The following is a 17,624-nucleotide window of genomic DNA, read 5'->3' as shown; positions in this document are numbered from 1 at the left end:
CTACTTTAAATCCTTTCAAAATGGTATGATAGCATGCCTGTGAAATTGTACACACTGAATAAAAATTTTATGGGTAATAGATTTTTTAAACAGGTTAGCTTTTCTGACAGCTCCACTACTTTCATAGGAAGTCAAATTGATTGCAGGGAAGTTCTTTACAAAAGCTTTGCTACACCTGTGAATCCTTGTCATGCAGGAAAAGTGTCAGTAAAACAGAATATAAACAGATTATCACTAAAAGAAATAAATTATTTATTAAAACTGTTGCCTATTTTGTACTTGTGAGGAAATCCTGTGTACATGCTGTTTAGTAGTGATATCCAAAGCAAGTACAAACTGCCAGACAAGTAGTGAAATATACAGAGAGGCACAATTTATACCTGTTACGGATCAAACTCCCTAGTCATGGCACAGAAGGAGCAAGGATTGATATAGTGAAGCAACCAAGCACAACAGCAGTATGTGTTTCAGGTGCTGGTGGATTCCAGGGAGGTGCCAGATTAAAGTTGCTAAAGTGATGCAGCTGTGATCTGATCTTCCTCCAGCTACACTTTTGCAACAGTAGGTTTTGCCATCGGTGTAGAATCAACTGTAGTAACTGTACTGACCAAAGCATTTGTCAAGCCTTTCAATAACACATACAGTCATACTATTGGCATTTTCCTCCCTGTGATCACTACCCTGAAGACACAGATCTGGCTGAAATGTTGGATGTTCATCTGCTGTATCATTGAATAACAACAGCCCAGACACGTTTCCAAGCTTTCCTATATCAATCCCAACATTTTTGCCTGGATTCCAGTCATAAATTTCTTAGGCCATCTCTAACAATTATTTAAGATCCATTAAGAGTTGTCAGGATGATAAAAGTTGTACAAGCCAGGCAGAAAATATGCTTCCAGCTAATTATATGAAATTTAAACTTGTTCATCCCCAGCATTTACAGATAAAAAGTTCCATGTAAAGCTTGCCTTATTCAGAACCTTTTCAGCAGCAATATTTATCTACGTTTCATTGTAGATACTTTGATATTTTCTAACATTTCTGTCAAAATGAATTGCAGCTGATTCACCTAATGTGTACTAATTTGCAAATTAATTCTATTAACTGAATTAGGCTTAACTGATCTGCGTTGTCCAATTATTCATCTGACTCACGCATCCACAGACAGGAGAAGTAGCCTCAATGGGCTATTGTTCTGTTCCTTTTGAATTACAAAACAGCTGCTAGTTTTCCCCAGCTGTGAGGCTGAGATCAAGCATTAGGGCTGTTGAAGATGCTTCACTTCAAATGAGAGTATTAGATATAGGGAATTTAATTTAATTTGAAGCAGTGCAGAGTGACATGGCTCGGAATCCACAGCACCATTTTAAAGCTCTTGTTTGGTCCCAGCTTGAGAGTTTTTTCCTATGTACTGTGACATTTCTCCTGGGATTCATAGTGAGAGTTACAGTTCTACTTAGGGTGTGTAAAGGAGAGCAGGAGAAATAACAGGTCCCTCTTATGGCCACCATTTATGGACCAGCCCCGAGTGTCACATAATGCTACTCCCTCACCATCCTGCAAAACAAGAAGGGTTTTGGTGAGTCCTTGGTCTTCCTTCTCTTTCCATGAATGCACAGAGCATGTCCTGTAGAGACCTGAAGACCCAAGGAGGAGCCCTGTTCCAGATACGAGTAGGAGAGGCCACACTAAGATGCTTTGGGATGTGCAGGTAGACCAGTGCCAGTCTAGGGTTTCCCTGACCAATTTTTCCAGCTGAGAAACTTGGATCTTAAATTTTACCCAGAGGCTAATTTGCAGGTAAGTGATAGTAGGGCATTTAAAATGCAACTCACTTTTCTAGTAAAGGATAGTTGCAAAGATTAGAAAGTGAACCTAGGATGTTGGGACATTTATGTTCCTTGCAGCTAATTTTACTGTTTGAAATTTTGGCTGGTACCTAGAGCAGAGGATAACATACCAACCACCTCAAAAACATCTGTGTAGTTTGGGTTGAGCTTAGAGTGAAAGCTTAAGAGGGCCCTTTGTCATAATTCCAGTGCAAAAGGAACATCTGATCTTACAATCACAGGCAACATGAAGGATCCTGGCATCATCAAATAAAAACCATAGATGTGATTTGGATTAATATCTCTAAGCCACCAGCATCTTGCCTGAGTTGTCACGTGACTCTGAAGTGGACCCAAGTCTTATATGACCTCCTTCGTCCACTTATACTTAAGCTTGGTAAAATATTAGTTCTCAATGCTGCTTTCAAATGAAAAGCTGAAAGTACCAGTGTATGGATTTTTAAGAGTGAAGACTGAGTCTTAAGGGAGTCTGGCTAGCTCAGAGGATTGCATAATACCCCAGTGAATTTGACAGCCATTGCTGTCTCCAGAAGAGAATGGTAGGTTGTGGCTGTAGAGTGAGGCTCACTTTGGCCCACTCTCAGGGAGTAAAAACCTTGACCCTTAGAGGTTTCTGGGCATTCACTTCAAAGGGAGCAGGCACATTGCAATTCTGGGCTAAACACCTTCAGTTATTGCTGGAGACTTAGGTCTTTTTTGTTTTCAGAGGGTGTTATGTTACTGAAAATCTCCCTTTAAGAGCCTTAATAGACGCAGATATCAATTTAAGGACTACATTAAGGGAAATACATTTTCATTATTGAGACGGTTGGGTTATAATTTTCAAGATAAAAAGAATATTTCAAATTCAATGACTGCTCTGCTTTACTATGCTTAAGCAACATGAACATAGCTCAGAAAAACTACAAGAGTGATCCCCAAAGTGTCTCTGTAAATACCATGCTTTTTGTGTTCTGAATACTGCAGAAGCAGTTAAGCTTCTCAGAACAACTTTTTAATTAAAGCAACAAAATGTGCCACTCACCACAGAACTGAAGTGGCCTCCTCTTTGCCTTCTAAATAGTAATTATTATTTCAACTCCTTTATCACCACTTCTACTAAGAAAGAATCAAAAAGCAATCAAGTCTGAAGGACTGTAGGAATCTCAGATTAATATAATCAGCCCAACAGTAGGGAGACTTCTTTTTATGGTATAAAAATAGCAAATAGCAATGCCAAGTAGGTCTCTCTCTTTTTTTTTTTTTATTTTTATTGCTACTTGTTTCACACCATTAAATGCTTTGGAAGAAAGGTACAGTAACAGCAGCTATGATAGTTAAACTTTAGATAAACGTACCTGTCAGAATATAAATGAAATCCTATATCACTTTGCTCATTTTGTTTTGTTTTCCCCATCCTAAATAAAATTACAGAGAATTAAATTTTTGAAGCATGACCATTGCACAGAGAATCGTTCAGCTAAGAGCTGGCCACCTGCAAGAGGTTCTCTCCTCCCTCCCCTTAAGCTTGTTATTTATTGTCTCTGTTACTAATTAGGTTTGCTGACTTAAACTTAGTTTGCAGATGATGGATTTTAAGGAATATTGTAAGGGACAGAACATCAAGGTCAATATTTAAAATTGGCAGAGAAGTGACCTTCAGAGGGCTCATGCTCTGTGGTAGCCCAGGAATGGGAGAGGCTGTGAGCTGAGCTGACACTCTTAGTGTTTTTTCTGTTGTGGGTGTTTTTTCCTCCCCTTAAACCACAGCATGCAGCAAGTAGCAGTGCTGATAGTGCCACCATAGTTATGAAAGTGAAAAGCCTTACTCATTAAAAGCAGCACCTGGTATGTGTGAAGGGCTTCTCTAGGCATCTGGAAAATGTGTCCAGGCTGGAAAAACAATATATTTTCTTGTAATCTAAGGAGAAACTGACGAGCAGTACAAGGGAGAGGGAAGCACTGTAAGTATTTTAGATAAACATTGACTGCTTCATTGCTGAGACTGAATTCAGAAAGGAGCTTTGCAGGGCTGGAGGGAGAAGAGTCATAATTGGATCCATGGCTAATTCTGCAGCAGTGAGGTGCAGTTGCAGTCTAATCTTTCATATCTATAAAATGGAAAATTCCACTTCAGTTCAATTCTGGTGCTAGAATCTACTTTAAATAGCTCTTTTCTCCTCCATTAAGCCTAATGACTTCATTACAGTCTCTTGTGATATAAGGCACTGCTTGGAGCAAATAGGATGACTGGAGGATGGTCCTCCACTGATTTCAAGGTTCAGGGAACCCTCTCAGGAGCAGAGTTTCACCTTTTGGCCTATGGGGGCTAGGAACCATAAGAGGAGTATTCTCTGAGAATTAGTGCAGGGTGAAAAAGCAAGACTGATTTTGAACTGTCTCTTGGTGGAGTCTCATCTTTCTGAGAGAGCAGAATTGTTTATTCAGATAGACTGGACTTTCCTTCCCTGACTCATGTGGTGGTGTTGGAATTTTTCTGAAGACCATTCAGACTTCTTTGACTTTTACAGTACTTTTCCTTTTGCCATGGCAAACCTAGGGTTTAACTTGTGATCAGCCAGGAATTGGTCAAGCAGTTGTAGTAGTTGATCATAGTAGACCCCTTCAACAGAGCTATTCTATTCTATTCTATTCTATTCTATTCTATTCTATTCTATTCTATTCTATTCTATTCTATTCTATTCCTGGGGGACCATGTCCAAGATTGGGAGTCTGTGATGATCACTTTGTCACTGGAGGGTGTTCTTTCAGCACCAGCTGCGGCCACAGTGATATACAGACTTCTGGCTAGATCTGCAAAGGCTTATGCAACACTTCCTGTGAAATGCAGGTGGCTGGGGCTAGAGCTTTGAGATCTTCCCTAAGAAATCTAATAAGTTGTAATTGTTATGACTCATTCATATATAAAGCTATATCCAGGATGACAATCTGAAACAAACTTGGAATCACCATTCAAGTGGTTTACAGAACATTCCAGTAGTTCATCCAGTACTGACAGAATAACTCAAGTATTTCAGGTTGTTATTGCTCCATACTTCCTTGTGATATCTTGGTATTTATATATGCAAAGTCTTGGTATTTTTCACACTGTGAGTAAGTGGAGGGAATCACTAACTTCAATCAGTCTTACATCAGTACTAATTCAGCTCTCCACAGCAGGTTGATTAGGTTCACTGGATAACACAGCTGTAGGATATGCTGTGACAGGAGAGAATGACTGTTTGCTGGAACACTGCTGTCCACAGAGGTGGTTCATTTGGGAAGTTCCAACAGTGGGTGAGATGGAAAAGATGTGTTTGAAAGCCTAGAAGATAATCGTGGGACAGGCTGCTTTCTACAAGAGAAAGCAGAGGACTTGGAGTAATTGTTGATGGTTTTATTCCTAGTCATTGCTCTTATTGGATTAGCCAAGCTAAAATCCCCTCTAAATTAATGCTTAGGAACAAAACATATGTAATAAAAGAAATAATATTTACGTAATTAAATTTGTTTGTCCTCAAATTATCTGATCTCCTTTGCCGTCATAGAGAGTCATATTTTAAAATGTGCATACTTTCATATTACAATCAATTCCAGCATACACAAACTGAACTTGTCACTGAAGTACTGAAACAACCATTTTATGCTTTTATGAGGCAAACTGAATCAGGGACTTCTGTAGATCTACTCTGTAAAATAGAAATAGGAAAAAATTTGTTTAATGAATGGTATTCATTGCAGTACAGTGATTTTGTTGACTTGAGTAATTGTCAGCAGGCAAATGATCTCCCCCAGGAAGAGCCACAGTCAAAGAGCCACCCAAAGAGCCACCTTTGGGTTTCTTTTGTTTTTTATTTTTCTTTCCTCTCTCCCCATTTTCCACAATGCTGACCAGACAGGCCAATGATTATGACCCCCTTCCACCCCTGGTCAGTGCCCCTTACCCCAGGCTGTAAAGCCCAGAGGCTCTCTGCACATTCCAGTCAGATGGAGTCAGAAAAACAATCCGTTTGTGACTCCTGATAAGTTTTAGCACTGAGCATTGCTCAGATGGATGAAGTCCTGTGTGCCCAGAACACAGCTACTCTAGTGGGGGTGTTCCAGCAGATGCTTGCAAATGCAAGTCCCTGTGAACAGGCAGCAGCTGAAGAGGCACTCGAAAGCCCTGCCTTTGGATTGCTCTGTTGGATGTCTGCCAGGGATCTGGCTCTGTTTGTTATGTCCATGTCTTAAGAGGAGTGAGTACATGACAGAATGGGCATTTACATAAAAGTATTTGTCTCCCTGTTTTGGTTTGTTGGGTTTCTTTGCGTTGTTTTGTTTGGTTTGGGTTTTTGTTGTTGTTGTTTGTTTTTTTAAATAGATTTTAACAGGAAACTTATCTTGGACTGAAACTAACTGTTGAGAGAAGAATAAAAGATGTTGTTTACAAAGTCTGGGACATTGGTTTACAAGAGAACAGAAAATAGAACTTATGCAATAGGTTACAAAGGTCACACTGCTCAAAATTTCAGATTGTAATAGGTTGGAGGAAAATTTTATCAGCAAACTGTTCTCAGAAGAATATCCCTACACTGGGGTTTGTTTGGATAAGAAATAATGAGAAATCTTCTTGCATGAAGAATTACAGATCCTAAATGAAGAAACAATGTCAGATCAGAACATCAGCTGCTCAACTAATTAACTTAATAGATTTGGCTTTCTCTGGAGTACAAGCATCACTTTTCCTGGTGGTTTTTTGCTTGTGTGTTTTGTTGTTGTTGTTTGTTTTTGTTTGTTCTTTTTTTTTTAATTCCACATTTAGGCACTGTTACTTTTAATTTGATTTTTCTGACCCTCTGTTGTTTCAATGCCTCAAATACCCTACAGAGCGTTTTCAAGTACAACAAAAACCCCAAACCCTGCTGACATTAAACCCTAAGACGTTTTAGTTTTGTGCCTGTTGGGACAGTGGAAGCTTAAGAGGCTTTGCCAATTTTGCTGGATATATTCACATTTTGACCTGCTATGAAACTCATAAATATAGCAAAATCAGTTTTCACTTCTTCAGGGTAGATAATTTTCTGATTGAAATGCTGCTCTGAGGCATGTTCTTTTTTGTTTTATGAACTTTCTCCCCCAGCTAGGAAGAAAAATAGAAACATTCCTGTCCTAACTGGTTTGGAAGCAAACCAAAAGAGTCTGCAGATGCTTAAAGTGGTTACAAGAAAATGCCAGCATATATGACCTCTTTAACTTTAGGAAAGTTAGGAAAAGACACACTGCCCTTGAACTGCTTTCTCCTTTGAAAGATAAATGCATTTCTTCCAATAGGAAAAAAAATTCAGAGCAAAAAAAACCGCAGCAATAGAAGGCAGTAATTTCCATAACAGACAGCGACAGAATAAGGATCCTTGTGGCTGAGAATGGAGCTGTCACTAAAGGTGGTGACTGGGGGTATGGGGCCATGGTCAGACTCTGAACACAGGAGCAGCTTCAGGGACCCTTGCTGAGTCCTCCCCAGTTCACTGGATGTTATAGGCATCCCAAAAACTGTGGGCTCTTTGGACTATTCTTTATGAGCTTTTTTTGTGCAAGTCTCTGTGTCTCACAGTTTTCCCATTTTAAAACAGGAATAAAATTTCTCATTTTCTCCTGGATTTTGCTCTCTCTTGAATTGTTTTGAGACAAAATATCACTTGCCATGTGCACGCTCAGCAAAACTGGACCTCTCTCATGATATGTCCAGTTGCAATGAGGCAGAGTCTGTAATTGGATGGAGATTCACACTTGGAGCCAAGTGAGAATAATTGTTTTTCTATGATGAACAAATCTTCCATTCTAATAAATAAAACAGAAAATTGGGACTGACACTTATTAAGTCCTTTTTTCCATCTTTGATTCAAAACAAAGTCATGTTCCATGTTATTATTTTTGTTGTTGTTATTATTACTGTCATTAATAAATATTTCACTATTGTTAGATTTGTTTATCCTAGCATCCATACCTGTTTTAAGTGAAACATGTTCTTGGAAGAATTTGTTATTTTATTCTTCTTGCCGAAGTCTCTAGACAGTGTAAAAGCACACCTTGTCCTAAATAGCACAGCTAGAGCCCTTAGGAGAAGGCATTTGAAATGCTGTTTGCACTTTTGGCTGCATTTATACAAATATGTTTCTGAGAAGCCCTCCTATGAAATCATAGGAAGCCAGGGCACAAGGAAAATATACAACTTTGTCTTTGAGAGTTTTCTATAACCTGTCATTTAAAAGAAATAAATGATCTTCAAAAATCCATGTCAAATAACACCTAAAAAGCTCTGTATTTCTTGACCAGTTTGCTGCAGGACAGCTTTGTATAATTCCCAGGATAAAATAAATCTTATGAGCTTTCTCTTTCCATGTAATTACATGGTATCATGCTTAGCCATGCTTAACCCTGGGACATCCTGACTATGTCAAGATTCCATGGGCAGTACAGAGACAAAGGTGTCTCTGAGTTAGTATGACCATGGCACAGCTTCAGGACACCCTTTGCTCCTGACCATCAAGGTAAATGCATTAAAGCAAAACTTCTTGAATGTGTGACACAGGCCCTGTTAAACATTGTGAGTGTTCTTCATTCTGGTTATCAAACAACAACTATTAAGACAGCAGGTAGTCAGGTGATATAAGAAGAACAAAACAACAAACAGGCAGTGAAATACGGCAGAGCAGATCAAAAGAGGGGGACAGTGCACCTAGTTCTGCAGTGTGGAGATCCCCTTATTTAAAGAACATTAATCAGGTAATGATTGATTTTTAAGGAGAAGATGGATATGATGGATAAAGGATCATTATTATAACAATGCAGATAAACCGGCACCCTGGAACCTGTCTGGAGAAGTGTTCTGCATTTGGCTAAATAATAGAGATAAGGTAATGAAAAGCTCTGGAATGTTGGAAGCCATTCTCAGGCTGCAGGTGGAGGGCACAGGGCAATGCAGGAGCAATCACAGGCACATGGATGGGGAAAGGGAATAGGGCAGATACTGGCTCACAACACCACCACATGTTTTTTCTGACCGTTTGGTGAAGGGAGAAAAAGGCATCCTTGCTTTCAATAAAACTGAAGATCCTTTGCTGCCCTGGGGGGTGACCTTTCACAAGGTGAAGATCTCAGCTCATTTCTATGAATGGAGCAGATTTATGGCAGTTGCTCTATTTTGCATGAAGTAGCACAATTCTATGGGAGGGACAGATTGTAGTGTGCAATCATTAGTGTGGCAAGACTGTGCACAATTTCTGTTCCTGGGTGCCTATCAGAAATTCATGTTACTCTGAAGTTGGGGTAACTATATAAAAAATGTAAAGTGGGAAAAAAAAGCCACTCATGAAAACAGAATCAACTAGTAAATAATTAAAATATTGAACAAAAGAGTAAAGGGGAAACAGAAGAGAGAAAAATTTTGAAGTGTGGTATCAGTTCCATTGCCTGTATCATTTGAATTTAGTGCCTGGGAAATGGAATCAGACAACTGACCTTTATGCCTAGTTTATCCTTTCCTACAGCACCCACTGCCAGTAAACATAGTCAACATGTCCCCTTTGGGAAGCTGAAGGGGCTCTGCCTGAGGAGTCACATTTGCCTTCAGGGAGGTGGTGGGTGCATATGGAAATAATTACTGTTGGTTCTCCAGGGTACTGGAAAAAAATTCTGACTCCAGAAAATGCTCTTTGTAGGCCCTGAATTGATGTCTCCAAATTAGTTGCATAAGCTTAGCTCAACTGTGAGACAATATTCACTGATGCTGGCTAAGAGAGAGAGAGCAGTCATACTCCCTGTGACCCATGAGGGCTAATGCAAACTTAGCATTTCCCCATTACCTCTTTCACCCACATGGTCGAGGGAGAAACTGAAGCTTTGATGTTTCACAGATTTCACAGATCATTTGGAATTGAGTCCCTTCCTTTGTCCAAAGCTTTAAAGTGCAAGCTAAATCCAGAAAACATTTATCACTAAAACAAACAAACAAACAAACAAAATGCAGTCCTCTGTGAGATGAGATCCAGGTAGGCAATGAGCAAAGACACAAATGCTTATATAAGGTGCAGTTCTGTGTCTCGGATGAGCATCTGGACACCTGCAGTTCATCAGAGCATGACATCTTCCACAGGCTCTTGTGCCACCAGGTAAGTGCAGGACAGTACCTCTCTACAGCCTCGTACAGGCACCCTCAATCTACCAGAGGCCATGTGGACAAGCTTCTTCCTACCACAATCTCAAATTCTCTACATTCAGTCTCCATACAGCTGGTGGTGCCCCCTGAGACACTGCTGGTTTGTGGATGCAGGTGGGCTCCCTTGGAGTGAACTTATATTTATCACAGCTAAGAGAGGTTTTTAATTTGGCCTGAAAATGTGGCTCTTAGCAAAAACCCTGTCTTTTTGTTATTTTAAATCACAGAGATGAAGAACCAGGAAAAATAAACACCTTCCTTTACCAGGGTAGTTTTAGACTCTGTTTTCAAGGAGCTAGTGGCCTGTTTAATTTAGCTTACCAGTAAGATTGATTCCCTAAAAGTTGTATCAAGTATGCACAGGCTGGCCTTGTTCTTACCATTCGACATCAATCCAGAGAAGAGGATATAATCTGCACCAGGGGCTTCATCAAAATGTGACAACTTTTGCCTCCAGTGCTTTTCCAGCACTATGACTTTCTCTGAGGATGCCTCCACACAGCACATGGGGCTGTGAGACCGAGCCACAGCAGTAAGGTGGTGAGTGGGATCAGATCCTCGTTGCTCAGCTCTGTTGTGTCAAATATTCGAGTAAAAAAAATAGTCATCCACTGAGGAAATCACATTTAATTAGAAGGGAATAAAATGAATATGCAGAATAAAAACAGACCAGAGCTGTCACAGAAAGGAAGTTGAATTAATCCATCTGAGAATTCTCTGAATAATGATTATTATTAATAACATTGAGCACTTATGTAGGATTTTTTGGGTCAAGTTCGTTGCTATGAATCATCACAACAAATGTGGAATGTAGGTTATTCTTCAGTATCCAAATGTCATGTCTAATGTTTATTAGTTTAGTTATCACTATCATATGCTAAGGGAATGAATTCTGTCTTTGTTATTGAAGGGTCTTTCCCCCCATTCTTGCAAATAAGAATCTCGTCACTTGTGCATCACCTTAGTCTGTCTCCTGGCACATTAGTGTGTGTGTGTGTGTCTCAGCTTCGTGAACGAAGATTTGGGAAGGGCTCTCCCCACCTGGGTGTGCCCTTCCAGCCTGCGGAGTGGATTTTAGGTGAGGCTCAGCGTGCGCAGAACTGGCCCCACCGTTTAAATCCCGAGGTTCATCTGCCACGGCCGAGCGAGCTTGGACAGTATGGAATAAAATGTACCAAACCAAATATGGAGTAACTGTTTTCATCTTCAGTGTAATTTTAACGTGTGTTCCTTTATGCAAAAGGAAATACCAGACAAATCTTTTATACTTTGGTTTCAACAAACATCATCTTACCTACTTCAAGCCCCAGAACTCTGCATAAAACAGCACTCTCTTTGATCTGGAAAGCCTGAACATGAACCCAGGTGCAGCCAAGATCCTACACCAGCCTAGTCCAGAGAAGTCCAGCTATGGATATTCATACACTTAGTGTACCACCCTATAAAAAACAAATGCACAACTCCATTTCCCCTCCTCAGTTCTTCAGGTCTGGCAGTTTCAGCAGATCTTTAATCATGAGCAGTCAGGATCATGCACTGGGCACCTTTGATAGTTGGGATCCCCTTCTCTAATCTAACATCAAGGGTTTGCAGCCCCTGCTGGTGATCTGTCTCATTCATACACATTATTTAAAGACCATTGTCTTAATTCAATTACAGCTGAAAATTAATACAGGTCAAATCATGATTTGACATTATGATTGTTTTCCAGACACACTCTAGAGACTGATGCATAATCTGACAGAGAGAAACTGTCCTGAAGCAGCTCTCATCCTGTAGAGACAAATTGTTTGTGTAACCCAGAGAACAGCTACCAGGTTTGAAAAACAATTGTGAAAGAGCTATTTAAAAAAACCCAAAAAGTTCATACTTTAAATAACATCAACAGGAACATTCCTAGAATAAAGGCATATTTTCTTAGCGTAACTGGACTTGTTTGGGAAAGATGGGTTGGTAGCTAGTGTATTTTAGATTCTCTTTTTTTTTTTTTTTTAAATTTCTTATCTCTGATGATTAAATGTAAATCAAGGCAGAAATTCCCTGAAAACCCAACCCCAAACTCAGGGCTGATTGTTTTTAAGCTTTCCTAAGCTGATGGAGTGTCATGTTGTTTTCAGCTGCTTGGTTCCCTTAGAGAAAGGGCACGTCTGTGCAACACGTGCTGAATTCAGGTGGCGGTGACAGACTGCAGCCATCAGAAGAATTGGCTTTTCGGGCACCTCCGGCCATTTTTGCCGACAGTGTGTGACCTGTCAACTTGGACAGATAATGCAGCCCCTCACCCTGAGGCAAGTCAGTTCAAAGGGCTTGGTCTTCCTCGCTCGTGCATCTGAGTTCTTTTCCCTGTTACAACACGCTGCTCAAAATAGGAGGACAAACAGATTTGAAGGGGGTGTCCTATGGCTGCTGCAGTTTTTCTTAACCTAAAAAAGAAAATTAATTGTAGGGAGAGGGGCTTCATGCTTTAAGACGTTTGCAACCTGCATTTCTATGTTCACTTCAACGCTGGAGAGCTGGCCTTGCCTGAAACCTGGGTTGGGACCCTGAGGTCCTCTCCCATGTGGTGTCCAGAACCCCCTGAGATCCCTGTTTGGGTTTCATTTTCTGGAGAAAGTAGCTGAGCCTCTGAGCAGCCATGACCCCACAGCTGCTGTGAAAACCTGTGCTGTGTGTGCTGCTGCTAGCTGGGAGTGTGCAGGAGGCACGGCAGACTCTTCAGTTGCCCCTTTCAGTGGGTGCCTGACCAGATTGTGCATGTGACTTTGAAGGTATTGTCTGCCCAAGAATTTTTAGAGTAACATTCATCTATGCAGGCTGAAATGAATTGCACCCATATGCACACATACAAACACATACACACACGGTGTCGTCCATCAAATTTTGTGAAGTCTCACTTTGTATTAATTAATTGACTGTGTTTTTCAGAATAAGTTGCATTTTCTATACAAGTTTGTATGAATATGTCCAGTTTTGGATGGACTGTTCATAGTCTGACTATTGTTACTGATTTTGCGTAATTTTCCACTACAATGGATGTCTGACATGAATGGACTGAATGCTGCCCACCCTGTTGAACTGCCTGCAAACAGCAGCATCTGCCCTCTCAGTGTCAGTATGTTCAGACCCTGTGAGCCATGTCCTGTGTTACATCAGTTCTCCCTGTGCAACCAAACACACTGGGGCTGTTCAGCCCCTCAGGCATAGGTATTTATTTCAGGGTAAGATAGAATGCCCTCTGGAGATGTCATCTTTCTCCACTGAAAACAAGATTCTCGAGAATTTAGATGTATCAAACACTACATTATTAGTTTGGTTAAAATTAGATGAGAGGAATCCTGCCTCAGGTATTCAGTGGCTTCATATATCACAGATGTTGAGAATAAACCTCTTCTCCCTGTGAAAAATGAAATTGCAATATTACTGATATTCCTCAAGGTACTGACACCAGAAGTGGAGCCAATTCAGATCATGTGGTGCTGGACAGAGAATATCTCTCACCACATTTACACACCAGCCAAGATTCATCTTGATAAGTCAAAAGTCTTTTAAATGAAATGTATTTAGAGCATCCCTCAAATTTATGATGGATCAGTTTCTTGTTTGTACAGTAAATAGCACTTTGGAGAAGACATTTTTTTGCCTGTGAAATGATAAATTTTAATTCTAAAAGTACTTGGCTCCATCTGGTATCTTATCAACACTATTCCTACACAACATTACAATTACTAAAATAAACTTGTGGTGCTTTTCCCCATGCCTATTACTAAGGTGTAATTCAACTGCTTTTAGTAGGGCCATTAAAGGAAGCATATGACCTCGTGGACACCACACAGCCTCATCTAAGGAACTGCTTGTAAATATGAAATTTGTTTTCTTCTAGACAACCTTATTGAATACAGCTATGGCTCAGAAAGATCATGATCTGAAACACAAGAGTCACTCAAATGCAGCCAAAACCCCAATATGGAGACCCGCATTCATATTTCAGGTGATGAGGCATGAGGAAAAAACAGCCCAAACAATGCAGAAGCTGAATCTGTAATTCCTTCATTTCAGTCCATTCCTCCATCCCCATAAAGCTTCAGTAACTTCAAATGTGCACCTTCAGTACATTAAAAAAGTTGGGGAAAAGGATAAACCCAGAGATAATTCTCACTCCCTTTCCCATCCCTCCTCCTTCCCCCATCATTTTCCCAAGTAGAATCAGATTATAACAATTCTGCCTCAGTGACTGGGGCAGGAAGATAATCTGGCCTTCCAAAGTTGCCCTGGAACAGTTTATGCTGCAGTGCCATGGAAAATTCCAGGTAGTTGCTGCTTACTTCTAGACATGTACATCTCTGTGTGTGTGTGTGTGTGTCTGTGTGTGAATGTATGTACATGCAGGAGGCAGGTGTGGATAGCTGTAAATTGTATTTTGGTCTGTGTAGTGCCCAAGGTATCAGGAAACTGAAACATGGAACAGATTTACATGATCATTCATCCAAGGAATTTCTCATGCTGAGGGTCTCTACCTGCATGTATGACCAACGACATCTGTGTCAAGGTGAAATAATACCATGAGTGGGAAGGTTCTGCTTTTTTTTTATGGTAAGTGGTCTTTCTATTCTGCTAAGGTCTGTTTCTACCAGGATATCCAAAGATGAGAACATCCTAGCTATTGCAAATATTTTCAGCAAGACCTCACTCATTTTGAACTAAGTTTACAAATAGTTTTGATTCTTCAAAACTATAGCTTTAAAAACAAATGAGGTGAATCACTTTCATTTAGCTCTATCCTTGACTTTATTCACATGTATTGAATTGATTAATTCTTGGACAAGAACTGATTAAACTTCAGTGCCTTAATTTTAGTAGGAATATTAGAGACGGAGCAACCTCACTACAGAGAGGCTTTTAAGTGGACTTACATGTCTGGTATAAATGGCTTATAAAGAAGGGAAACCGTGAGTTTCCAGAGGTTTGTAATCCCATCTCCAGAGAGCCAAGGAATTAGAGATTCTCAATAAAACTGTCAGAAGTTACTGTAAGGTTTAATATTTTTCCCCCAAATGTCATTCTTGGAAGAAACAGAACTGTTCTTCTGCAGCTTCGGGACAAATGCAAAGGTCAGCTTGCAGCAGTCAGTCAACATGGAAAATTTCAGCACAAACTTCACACTTGGATAGACTGCAAGCACACTAAACACTGGGTATTCAAACAGAATGGCCCAAGGAAAATTACCAGTGTATCTGGCACCCACGTGTACTGTATGTCCTTTCTGGAGTTTTACCATCCAATCTTGGTCCTGCATAAAGTAGGTGTGATACATTCCTAGAAAATTTTACAGGTGAGTTTTCTGCTCCAGAGGTTTTCTGAGAGGCCATTGAAGGGACACCAGAGGCACATAGCCTGCCAGAAAAGTTTTACTTGATGATTCATAATGCTTTCATCACCTGCTTCTAAAAGTTGTTACCAAAGGAATGACCTTGAACAACCCCAGTCTGTGTCTATCAAAGCAATCCTGTCTGCCAGCCAGCCAGTCCATAGGTTAGGGTGACCTTGTGCTTCCAGGGCAACTTGCTAGGGACAAGGCAAATAGCATTTCTTCCTCGGATCCAGAGGATAACAAGGGGCAATATGTTTAAAGCAAACAAGGCTCTGAAACATCCTTATTTGAAATTCTTCCTGTAATTCTTGCATTATTATTACGCCCATTGTTTTAACATTACGAAGCTATCACCGAAGCAGCCACTGCATCCATTTGTGGGCACAGAGCCCTGTGCATCCCAGGGTTACCCTGCAGGGATTTGGTTGCTGGTGGCCAGGGCAGCCGGGGAGAGCAGGACAGTGGGTGCCAGGCTTGTGATGCTGGGCAAGGGGCCGTGCAAGGCTTTGCTGTGCATAAAGTAAGCTCTTCTGCTCTCCAGTTTCTTCCTGACACCTCTGAGTGGCCATGGGTGCAGATATGACCTTCTCCTGCTGCCTGGGTACAGTGCCAGGACCTTGGGATGGGGCAATGCCTTCAGATACCTCAGTGCGGCTGAGTGCGGGCAGCAAGGACGTGGCTTTCACAAGCAGCTGCTTATAAAAATCTCCCATTTTGCTCTGAATGGATGCCTGCCTTTCAGCTACCGCTGGAGAGGTGAGCAGATGGCTGATCAGGTGCACTTGTGTCTTAATCCCTCCTTAAAAGGAACACACAGTCTTTGAAATATTCTGTTAAGCAAATGGCTGCAAATGAGGTGTGAAGCCCAAAGCCAGGATATACCCTTCACTCTGCCCTTTGTACTTCTTTCACCCTCCTAGTACCCTTCGCACATCCCCGCCCTTTTTTTTTTTTTTTTTTTTAATTTTCCGGTAGGCATCAATTAGACGAGGGCTTTTCCTTTTAAACACTGGGATTTTCACTCGGCCTGCTAAGGCTGTCAGGTCTTGTTTGCTGCTGAACAGTTCATGCTTTGGTGCTGGACAATGCATGAATGTTTAAATTGCTTGAAATGTCTAATTGAATTATCCTCAAATTACAAATCAAAATAGAGGAGGCTGTCTCTGGCTCACAGGCTCGTTCACTGGGATATGTCTGCTGTACTGCCGCTTTTCTTTATATTTTCTTTTCTGCTTCCGACTGTGCCCGTGTTAAATGAAACTTAAATACTGAAAGCATTTCTGTTTGCATGTGCAGGGGGAAGTGATGCTGAACGTAAAGGGAAATTTATTCATGTTCTGGCTCCAAGTTCTTTTTGTGCTGCACAAAATTGAATTCATGAAATTTATATCAATGCACAGGAAAGGAAAACAGCCAGATGCTATTTACAAAGAAACTTCCTTTCTTTTTCAGCCACAGTGATATATCATATAAAATACTTTCAGGCAGATCTATATAAATACCATTTGACTCTTTGTTTTTTTTTTTTTTTATGGGAGCCCACAGATTAAGGAAACCAACCACCGTAAAAAAGATTTTATGTATCTAGCCAGAACTCATGATAAAATCAGCTTCTTAAAGCCTTGTCATTTATACTACAAGGGAGAAATTTAAACCTGTAGGATTTTCTTTTGTAAGTTGTTAAGGGAGGCAGAGCTGGGTCTCCATGCATCACATCTGCCCTGTCCTGCCCCCTCCCCAACAGCACTAGAGGCTGATCAGAAACTCTAGACAGTGCAGTAATGCCTCTTTCATGGGTATAACATTTTTCATGGCATTTAATAATAAATGATACAGGGGGGTTGACTACCTACCTCCAGCCTCAGTTGTTTTGCTGCTGCACCTTAACTTGTTCAGTGACTGTACTGAGGGCCAAAGCGGGTACTGGAGCTCCATATTGTTCCCAGAAGCTGCACCATTCCTCCTCTCCTCCTCCAGAAGCTGTACACTTCATCCAGGGATTGGTGCCTCCCTCCATGGCTGCCAGGACATCCCATGTGCCATATGTTAGCTACTCAGGTCAGGAGCCCTTGCCAGTGCTCACAGCATTGCATGGATGTTCACACCCAGACAGGCTGTGCTGGTGGCATGCTCAGTCTAATCAGGAGAATCCTCATGGATACAACAAACTGTGCCATGATGCAAGACGGGGGCAGCAGAACAAATGTTTAAATGTTGCAATGCATAC

This window comes from Pithys albifrons, chromosome 6, assembly GCF_047495875.1.
Source record: "Pithys albifrons albifrons isolate INPA30051 chromosome 6, PitAlb_v1, whole genome shotgun sequence".
Classification (NCBI taxonomy): Eukaryota; Metazoa; Chordata; class Aves; order Passeriformes; family Thamnophilidae; genus Pithys; species Pithys albifrons.
The sequence above is the reverse complement of the archived record's forward strand: the minus strand, read 5'-3'. Positions refer to the sequence as shown.